Source organism: Scardinius erythrophthalmus (genome assembly GCF_964197995.2).
Source record: "Scardinius erythrophthalmus genome assembly, chromosome: 15".
NCBI lineage: Eukaryota > Metazoa > Chordata > Actinopteri > Cypriniformes > Leuciscidae > Scardinius > Scardinius erythrophthalmus.
Genome location: NC_138235.1, coordinates 34,434,116 through 34,445,031, shown reverse-complemented (window position 1 = coordinate 34,445,031; position 10,916 = coordinate 34,434,116).

The following is a 10,916-nucleotide window of genomic DNA, read 5'->3' as shown; positions in this document are numbered from 1 at the left end:
CAGAGCTCACTAGAGGTCCATATAAAACTGCATTCATATAATACCCAGTTGTATACACTACCAGTCAAAAGTTTTGTATCAGTATGATTTTTACTGTTTTTAAAAGAAGTCTCTTCTGCTCACCAATGCTGCATTTATTTGATTACAAATACAACAACAATTATTATTATTTTTTTAATATTGTTAAATATTATGACTATTTAAAATAACTGTTTTCTATTTTAATATATTTTAAAATGTAATTTATTCCTGTGATCAAAGCTGGATTTTCAGCATCATTACTCCAGTCTTCAGAGTCACATGATCCTTCAGAGATCACTCTGATATGATGATTTGATGCTCAAGAAACATTCATTATTATTATCAATGTTGAAAACAGTTTTGTAAAAAGAAAAAATTCAGGATTCTTTGATGAATTGAAAGTTAAAAAGACCTGCATTTATTTGAAATAGAATCTTTTGTAAAATTATAAATGTCTTTACTGTAACTTTTGATCAATTTAATTAATTAAGTATTGATTTATTTTATTTATTTTGCCCCAAAAAAATAAAATAAATCCTTACTGACCCCAAACTTTTGAACGGTAGTGTTTAATGTTACAAAATCGTTCTATTTCAGATAAATGCTGTTCTTTTGAACTTTCTATTCATCAAAGAATCCTGAAATAAAAATGTAAATAACTGTTTTCAACATTGACAATAATGAGACATTTTTCTTGAGCAGCAAATCATCATATTAGAGTGATTTCTGAAGGATCATGTGACTCTGAAGACTGGAGTAATGATGCTGAAAATTCAGCTTTGATCACAGGAATAAATTACACTTTACAATATATTCACATAGAAAACAGCTGTTTTAAATTGTAATAATATTTCACAATATTACTGTATTTACAGTATTTTTAATCAAATAAGTGAGCAGAAGAGACTTCTTTTAAAAACATAAAAAATCTTACTGATCCAAAACTTTTGACTGGTAGTGTATGTGTATGTAGCTATAAAATGACATAATCATCCCTGAATATATCATTTTATCAGTAACTACCTGTCTTTGATTGATTATAGCAATTTGTCTGAGTTACATAATTCGCATTGTAAGCAATAGCTCACTTTTTGACACCTACTGTTATTTTCTGATTCATTCTGATTCTTATCCTTTGCATTACGATCTTGACGGCTCCTGTTGTTATGTAAAGTCTACGAGCTGCTGCTGTGTCTTGTTGCTTTTTCCACTAAAAGCCCATACTTGGGATGATCCAGGAGAACAGTTTGTGAAATGCATGATTACATAATTTTCCAAAACCCAAAAAAGCATATCTGGTGTGTGATTAACAATCTCAGTAGGAGCATTGGCTAAATATGAACATGTCTTTACAGCTTCACAAGTCTGTACACAGACTCATGTCTTTTTAAATTCCTTTCACAACATGTAACTGACATTCGTAACAAGAGAATGTGTGTGTGTCATGTCTGTATTTCTCTCCTGTCTCTCTCTCTCTCTCTCTCTCTCTGCCTGGTACCGTCTCTTTCCAGAGGTTATGAGGTCGAGAGGAGAAGAGAGAGGAAGAACTAGCCGTCAACGTTACAGTAATGCAAACCCTGCTCCTTCATTCATGTAAACAAGTGCAGTGAAGAATCTTACCTTTGTGTTTGAGGTCAAAACGTCCTGTTTATGCATCAGTGTGTGTTACAGACGTCTTTATTTGTACTTCTTTCTCCATTCCCACTTGAGAAGTTTGTATGCAACCTGCCTGAGAGAGATACAGAGCACGACATGTCATTCTTTCCATTTTCCTTTAATGTAAAACCATCTGAGCACAACAGTTCCAGCATTCACAACACACAGAAACAGAAGATCCACATAATTAAATTATATATATATATATATATATATATATATATATATATATATATATATATATATATATATATATATATATATACACACACATATATATATAAACATTAGCCGTGGACAACAAAATATAGATGTTCAATTGAATAATTTACATAATAACAATAGTAGTAATAATAATAATAACAATAATACTTATTATTGTTGTAATTATATATTTCACAATACAATATTATTATCATCTATTAAATAAATGATATTACTTTTAAATAATAATAATAATAATAATAACAATATTAATAATTACTCATTTTATTATTATTATTATTATTACACTTAATATTATATTAAATTATCATTATTATGAATAATTTAATATAACAATACAAAATTAAATTATTCATATTATTATTATTATACCACAATTAAATAATAATAATAATACATTAATTACCACCTATTAAATATATTATATTTTATTACATTTGAATGATAATAATAATAATTGTGATATATTTAATAATACAATTATAATGACATTTAATTGTATAGTGCAATATATTTTTAATTATTATCTATTAAATATATTTAAAAACAATAATAATTATTATTATACTTAATATTACAGTAATAATAATTTATTATAATACAATTATTATCATACCATATGTAAATGTATTGGGAAAAAAACATATTACTTTTAAATAATAATAATAATTATTATTATTGTATTCTATCTGTTGTATTCTATTTTTTTATGTAACATAAAATATTTATATTTTATTATGTTAAACAAAACAAATTATAAATAAATACAGGCGCATTGGTTTATGACGTTAAAATAAATAAATAAATAAATAAAATAAAATAAAATAGTAGTTGTAAATAATAATTAAACCCTTTCTGGTTTCTTGTCAAATGTCTACACTGTAAAACCCAATAAGTTAACTCAACTCAAACTGATTGCTTCAAACCATTTAAGTTTAAAAACAAATACATATGAGTATATTGAACAATTACATACAGTATATTGAGTCATATTCACTCATAATTTAATGTTGGTTTAGTCAATCATTTTGAGTAAATGTAACTTGAATATTTTACATTCATTCCATTAATTCAGAGCTAAAATAACAAATAGGTTATTCATAACTTATTAGGTTTAAGTTCTGCTAAATGCATTGCAGTTTTTGAGTTAATATCAAATTTTTTATTAAGTTGAATTAACTTTTTTAAAATAAGTTAAATGTACTCATTTCGTTTAGTGACTTTCAGTGTTAGGTTTTACAGTGGCATCTCTATTATCTATAGCATCTTATCTTATTGGCTAACTTTAGCATCTATGTTTAGTTGAGCTTATGTTTGTTGACTGAGATTATTTTCTTTTTCTCAGATATATCAGTTTAGACAGACTGTGGTTTAGTGATTCACAGCTCCTCACCTTCTCCATCTCATTCCCATCAGCCCGACGAGAGACTCGTCTAACCGAGCTCAGGTGCTAAAGCTGTTTGTTCAAAGCTAAAGGTCTGCTGTCATCAAGAGCTCCCCACATCTGTCGAGAGATAACAGAGACACGCACACACACACTTATAAAGATCTGTCTTAGCAAGCATTGTTCTACATTAAGTGTGTGTTTTCAGTACATCCGCAGGCGAATCTGTCGAGACAGGCCTCACAGAAACAGGGGGATTCTTGGGAAATTTGGCGCCCAATCAAAGGCAATATAAACTGAATACACCCTCTTGACATCCGCTCAGTCGGATAAGGTAAACAAACTCAAAAAGATCATTCGCAGCACACAAACATGCGCTCGAAACAACCACCGGCCTTGTACCAACACACAAGGCCTGTCTGGCCTTCTTACGCACGTGTAGAAAGAGACTTTTGTGTGCGATTGTGTATATGTGTGTTTCTATGGAAAGAAGGGCAGCTGGACAGTCTTTTGGGAATGATGGGGGTGGGAGTGGAAGAGTAGGTCAGGATATGTCTAAAGAGAGATGTAAAAGAAAACCGCAGCTGTATAAGACTGCCGCCAACACGGGAAAATGCTTAAATGCATTGAAACGCATGAGAACATGTGAGGAACTAACGATGACTTGGGGGAATGGGAGGAATGCAAAAAACAGGTTTCTTTAATATTTCTCCTATAGATCAGTGGAGACTTTTGCTTCTTTGGGTAAAGAGACTCTATTGTTTGTCTCAACTGTGGCTCAAACTGTGCTTGAATGTGCAAAGATTTCAGTCTGCAATAAAATATGGATCTCAATACGACCTCAAACATTTCTCATCGAATTCTTCCAAGACCAAATTAGTCGAGCTGCTAGCCATATTAGTTTTATAGCTATATGTCAATAACGCTGACTATACGTCAACAATTTTTCCATTTATGCCTAAAATGTTATCAGATATTCAAAGCTCACAGAGTTACACTGCAAAAAAAAAATATATATATATTTTCAAGCAAAATGACTTGTCTTGTATGCTAAAAATATTTTAAGTGAGTTTATGCTTAAAACAAGAAAAAGAGATCTGCCATTGAGGTAAGAAAAATAATCTTGTTTTCCCTTTAAATTAAGTTTATTTTCTGACTCCTTTGTTAGATATTTTTTATTTATTCATTTTGATATTTTTTTAGCATACAAAACGTAATATTTTAAGCCATTTTGCTCCTCCAGTAAATGTATCTTGATTTAAGAATGTTTATATTTGTACTGGAAAACAAGACAAAAATACTGAGGAAGATTTTTTTTGCAGATTGCGCTTAATGTTGATTACTACATGTTCAAATACTCACTTATTCAAAAGTATAGCCACAAGCCATGAACAATATGAGTGTTAGCATGGAAACTGCTACTAACCTTTGCTGTTAAGTTATCTACAATTTTACAACTTTAAACTAAGCTAATAAAATAAATAATAAACTAAACTAATAAAGTAAAATATACTAAATAAAATAAAATAATAAAACAACTAAACTAAATAAAACAACTAAACTAAACTAATAAACTAAAATAAATAATAAACTAAACTAATTCAATAAAATATACTAAATAAAATAAAATGATAAAATAACTAAACTAAGCTAATAAAATAAATAATAAACTAAACTAATAAAATAAAATATACTAAATAAAATAAAATAATAAAATAACTAAACTAAATAAAATAACTAAACTAAACTAATAAAATAAAATAAAATATAATAAATAAAATAAAATAATAAAACAACTAAACTAAATAAAATATCTAAACTAAACTACCGTAATAAAATAAAATAAAATAATAAAATAACTAAACTAAATAAAATAACTAAACTAAACTAATAAAATAAAATATAATAAATAAAATAAAATAATAAAACAACTAAACTAAATAAAATATCTAAACTAAACTACCGTAATAAAATAAAATAAATAATAAAATAAACTAATAAATTAAATATAGCCTACTAAATAAAATAAAATAAAACAACTAAACTAAATAAAATAACTAAATAAAATAACTAAACTAAACTAAACTAATAAACTAATAAAATAAAATATAATAAATTAAATAAAATAAAATAATAAAACAACTAAACTAAATAAAATATCTAAACTAAACTAATAAAATAAAATAAATAATTAAATAAACTAATAAAATTAAATATACTAAATAAAATAAAACAAAACAACTAAACTAAATAAAATAACTAAATAAAATAACTAAACTAATAAAATAAAATATACTAAATAAAATAATAAAACAACTAAACTAAATAAAATAACTAAACTAAACTAATAAAATAAAATAAATAATAAACTAAACTAATGAAATAAAATATACTAAATAAAATAAAATAAAACAACTAAACTAAATAAAATATCTAAACTAAACTAATAAAATAAAATAAATAATAAAATAAAATAATAAAATAAAATATACTAAATAAAATAAAATAAAACAACTAAACTAAATAAAATAACTAAATAAAATAAAATAACTAAACTAAACTAATAAAATAAAATATACTAAATAAAATAAAATAAAACAGCTAAACTAAATAACTAAACTAAACTAATAAAATAAACCATACACTAATACAGTAAAATAAAACACAAAACAAACAAACAAAAGATAAATCACAAAACCAGAGTGTGAAGGTATAATTTCTTTAAAAAAAAATCATCATTATTTTTATTTGTTTTTATTGTTTTCATTATTATTATTATTATTAATTATTATTTATTTATTTTTTTAATTTGTGTGTGCCAACCAACATTATGCCTCAAATGCTGTCGACAAAGCTTAAATGAAACTGAAACCAAGAAAGTTTTTAAACAGAAAACATCATTAAGCTGACACCATAATCCCTCTGCATGTGCATGCATTTACAAACATCCGTCTAGATCGAGACTCTCCTTTGACTTCAATGCATGCAGTCTCTGCTGCTGCTTCTCATGGGAAAATAAGATGTCACCCATTGACATTAAGTCCGCCGGTCCGCCCATGCAGTGCCCTTTATCCACACTTACTCACACAAACGGATGACTAAATCCGAGATGAATGAAAAAGATCATGTGCGCTTTACTAGTTTTAACTCCAGGCATTATGTGGTTTCCATTCAAAACGATCAGTTCTAGCACAAACACGCTCTAATAAAGGATCCTTCAGCGGACACCAGATGAGGACACAAGGGCCTCATTGTATTTGTCATGGATATAATAGCTGTTTTTTTTTTGTGGAAATTCCTTTTCCACTGCGGAATTCTTTCCACGCTTTTAGGAATGCTGTAAATACACGAGGGACTCTCGTTGCAGTGCAGTGTCATGATTGTTGCGATGGATGTGATGGATTGATTTCTTGAGATGCAGCGGTACAGCTGGCAGGGAGATGCGGTGTGGGAGCGCTGCATGGAAAAGTTGTAAAGTGGGTGTTGGCGCTATAAAATTGGGAAACTCTGAGTGCTGAAATTGTGAAGAAACCACTGCTTTTTTCCTGAAACTTATAGGGATGGAAAAACAGCATTACCTCTATAACGCCCATGATTGCCTACTGACTGCTATAGATACAAAACATGCAATGACATGTACATGGTGGTAAATGAACACAGATTACCAGCCATGTACAGGCGGAGACACATACCTACACATGGGGCCCATATGGGAAGCCATAAAAAATGTGTAGTGCACAAACAAACCCTCGTGACAAACCTTGAGCATGGCAGGGAATGGAAGTCAGGTCATTCAGACCACAAAGAGGGAAGTTAAAGTGACGCAGGTACTGAAGACACACAAGGGTCAGGAAGGCAGCTCTTCACAAATACGGGATGCATGGGAAACCCCTCTGCGTTCCCACAGTATTTTTAGAGTTTGCATGAAAGGTGATCATTTATGTCTTCTGTCTGGTCCTCATTAGTGAACGCGGGCCTCACGGGCTCCACGAGTGCTTCTGATTATCGGATCTCAACTTGCCTTGCCTGCATTTCTGCGCACAGATAACAGAAATCAGATAACTGATAACAGCTTTGTTTATTCTCATGCCTGCGATAACAGTGCTGCTTTCAACTTGAAGACTTTGGGCCCTATCATACACACCAGGCGCGATGCAAGTGTTTTTTTGCAAGTTTCAGCCCGACGCAGTTAGCATTTTCACGTCCTGCGAAACATTGTTTAAATAGCAAATGCATTTGCGCCCATGGGCTGGTCTGAAAACGAGGTGTGTTCGGGCTCATTGTTGGCGCGTTGCTATTTTGAGGCAACTGAAATAGACTGCGCTGACCAACTGAAACCTGGTCTAAAGTCAATGGCAAAATATTGTTTTTGTTATTTAAAGAGCGCATTAGTAATATGCGCCTATAGGCGGGGCCAAAATACACGCCCACTTTCTCCCGTACATCTGTTTCCTCTCTGGAGAAGCAACCAGTTTTTCCGCTTGCCAATTCCGGCAAGTAAATAGCGAATCCGTCATGGCGCGAGCGGCGAGCGCAACTGGCTTTTCACGAGTTCACACTTACAAATAAGTCAGATAGAATAAATGCGTATTTGGCGTGCTGTCCGAGGAGAGGGCTCCGGGCTCGGTATTCGGCCCGAACCCAGAGTACTCCCCCCGTATTCCTGGCTGTGAAAGAACAAGCCAAGAGTGAGGAGTCGGGGTGGTGGAGGGGTGCTGAAAACTGTCAAGGAAGTTAGATGAGTTGACAGAGTGAATATATATATGCTTCCTCTCATGCTGATAGGGTAGACATGGTAATTGTTTGATGGGTTGATTGATTACTTGATTATTTGAACGTGCTCCTCCCGAACTTTGTTAATAAAACATCATTTAAAGGGAATTGGAGATGAGGCTCTGATTGTTTTTTTGCTCATTATGCCCAAAACACACCCATTACTCATTAAGAGAAAAGGGACAACCCTTTTAGACCATGCAACGGGCGCATCGACAAATGTTCCTGTCGTTAAACTAGTAAAAGTGGATTCAGACACGTCCTAAGTGCGCTTGCGCCGTGCGCTTTAGACCATGCACATAGATCCTTAAAATAGGGCCCTGAGTCTGACAGCTGAGAGCGCATATTGTGCACAAAACTGAAATGGCAGTTTTTGATTCACCAAAAAACTAGTATTATCCACAATTACATACTCTTTCCGAGGGAACGGTTTACGGTTAAAGTACACTTCACCGCTGAAGAGGCCGCCTTAAACCAGAGTGAATTCGATTGTGCCTGATTTATGCAAGTCAATAACAAAGCCTCCAGATCCAGAACCAGCTTGTCAGTTTTCATTTTAAATAAAGAAAATAAGAAAATGGTGAGCTTATTGAAGCGTTCCGGTCTTTAAGTCACCATGAAATCAAAATGGACAATACTTATTTTTTTAACAGAATATTGCAGTATTTATTATATGATCTATCCGTGCACATCATGATTATTTATTTTAAATCCACGTGCCTCGTAATCTTTAATCTAAATAACTTCCGCTCCTTCTTGCAGCAACATCTCAGCAAGACTCCAACTCTTCCAGCTAGTGACGTACCACAGCCATGCAGAAACTAACAGTATCTACTCAACCAACCAGCATGATCTTTTTAGTCATTAAATTCTTGTTAGTAAAGCCTGATAGAGACAGCAGCAAACCGGCATTCAAAGCAACATATGTTGGTCCACATTAAGAAAACTGAGCCGTCTCAGAGGAGCTCTGAGTGCCATGCCTGTACCCTACCCTCATACCCACTCACATCCAATGACTCAATCCAGTTAATAAAAGCCCTATAGTGAGATCATGTGACCATGCAGTTCCCAGGACAATGCTCACTTGAACAGCCATTAGCCATTTTGGCTGAGAACTCAGACACCTATTTGTGTTTTCATGAAGCGCTCTTGAAATTCAACACACCTCAAGTGGAAAGTCCAAGCTTTTTGACTTGGTCCTTGATTAAAATCTGCTCTGCAACGCTATTTGATATTCAAATCACTCTCCTCCCACTTTATTTCCACTCTCGACACTCTCTGGAATGATATTACCTCACCTTCGATGAGAATAACAGAGTATCGCTGGACAACTTGCTTTGCAAGTCAATACAAAAAGCTGTATGCACACATTCCAGAGCAGCATTTTTCCTTCCAGAGCAACATTTTTCCAGGTGCACAGATGCACCTGATTTATTGAACGATTCAAAGACTGGACAGTGTACAAATGATGACAGTCTTATGAGGGTGCGTGTCTGTACTGGTTGGGTGCAATGCACAACACTGTCCCGACACTGTGTTGCACGATCACGTTTGTACAGTATATGAATTGCAATATCCTCCAGTCATTCATTTTACAATCTCTGCAGAGGTTTTGAACTCTCCACAGGGTTTGCCCAGGGATAGTTCAAAGGAAGAATTGCGGTTAAGTTACTGACTGTAAATTCAGCGCCGCAAACGTCATATCATATCTGTTTGCTTAGTAGGTGTGTAATGGTGAACTCGGCTTATGGGATTTTTTTTACACTGTATACGAAATTTGCTGCATGTGGTCCAATACAATGTTTGGTCGAAAGTTGTGTTTACTACTTCCTTATATACAGTACTTACTCTATATAAGACTTTATCTCATCTCCTCAGATTGAAGTGACTCACGTGTGTGTCTATTATTAGGTGCGTCTGGAAGTGTGTACCTGTAAGGCAAACACAATAAAATGAAACCATGTTCACAAGTACATTGTTATCAAGATAACAAACACTTCACCATCTGCATATCTTCCAGAAAGAAACTGAAAATATCAGTTGAAGCATGCTTTGTTAAATATCTTTTTAGTTATTTAATTGTACTGTCCTCAAGAAGGCTGAATTTCTTTGAAAAATACTCTGAAAACACTATTGTAAAATATTATTTCAATTTAAAATAAGTGTTTTCTATAAAATATAACTTATTCCTCTGATGCAAAGATGAATGTTCAGCTATTTTTGTCATTAAATAGTTTTATTCGACAAAGATGCATTCATTAATAAGACAGCAAAGACTTAAAATGTTACAAAAGATTTATATTTCAAATAAATGCGGCTTTCAACATTGATAATAATCAGATTTTTTTCTTGAGCAGCAAATCATAATATTATCATGATTTCTGAAGCATCATGTGACACTGAAGTCTGGAGTAATGATTGAGCTTTGACCGCGGGAATAAATTAAATTTTTACAATATATTAAAATAGAAAACAATTATTTCAAATTGTAATAATATTTCACAATATTAATGTTTTTACTGTATTTCTTTAATCAAATATTGATATTTATTTATTTATTGCAAATGATATTATATTATGATGCATTATAATCAGGCCTATATTTAACTATATTTAAGTACACTTTTGAAGTATGCATTGACCCAAATGCATGACCAAAATGCATATCATCACTCACTATATATGTGTAAAGAAAAAATAGTGTCATGGGATCATATGCATTAGTGTCAACTAAAAAGCTCTACTGAAATAACGAACAACTGAACTCTCAAGTGGCCAGTTCTAGTTACCCATAATGATACATATTATATGACCATTCCCTAGCAAGAAAATAACTGTAACATAAAGATCAGAAGGA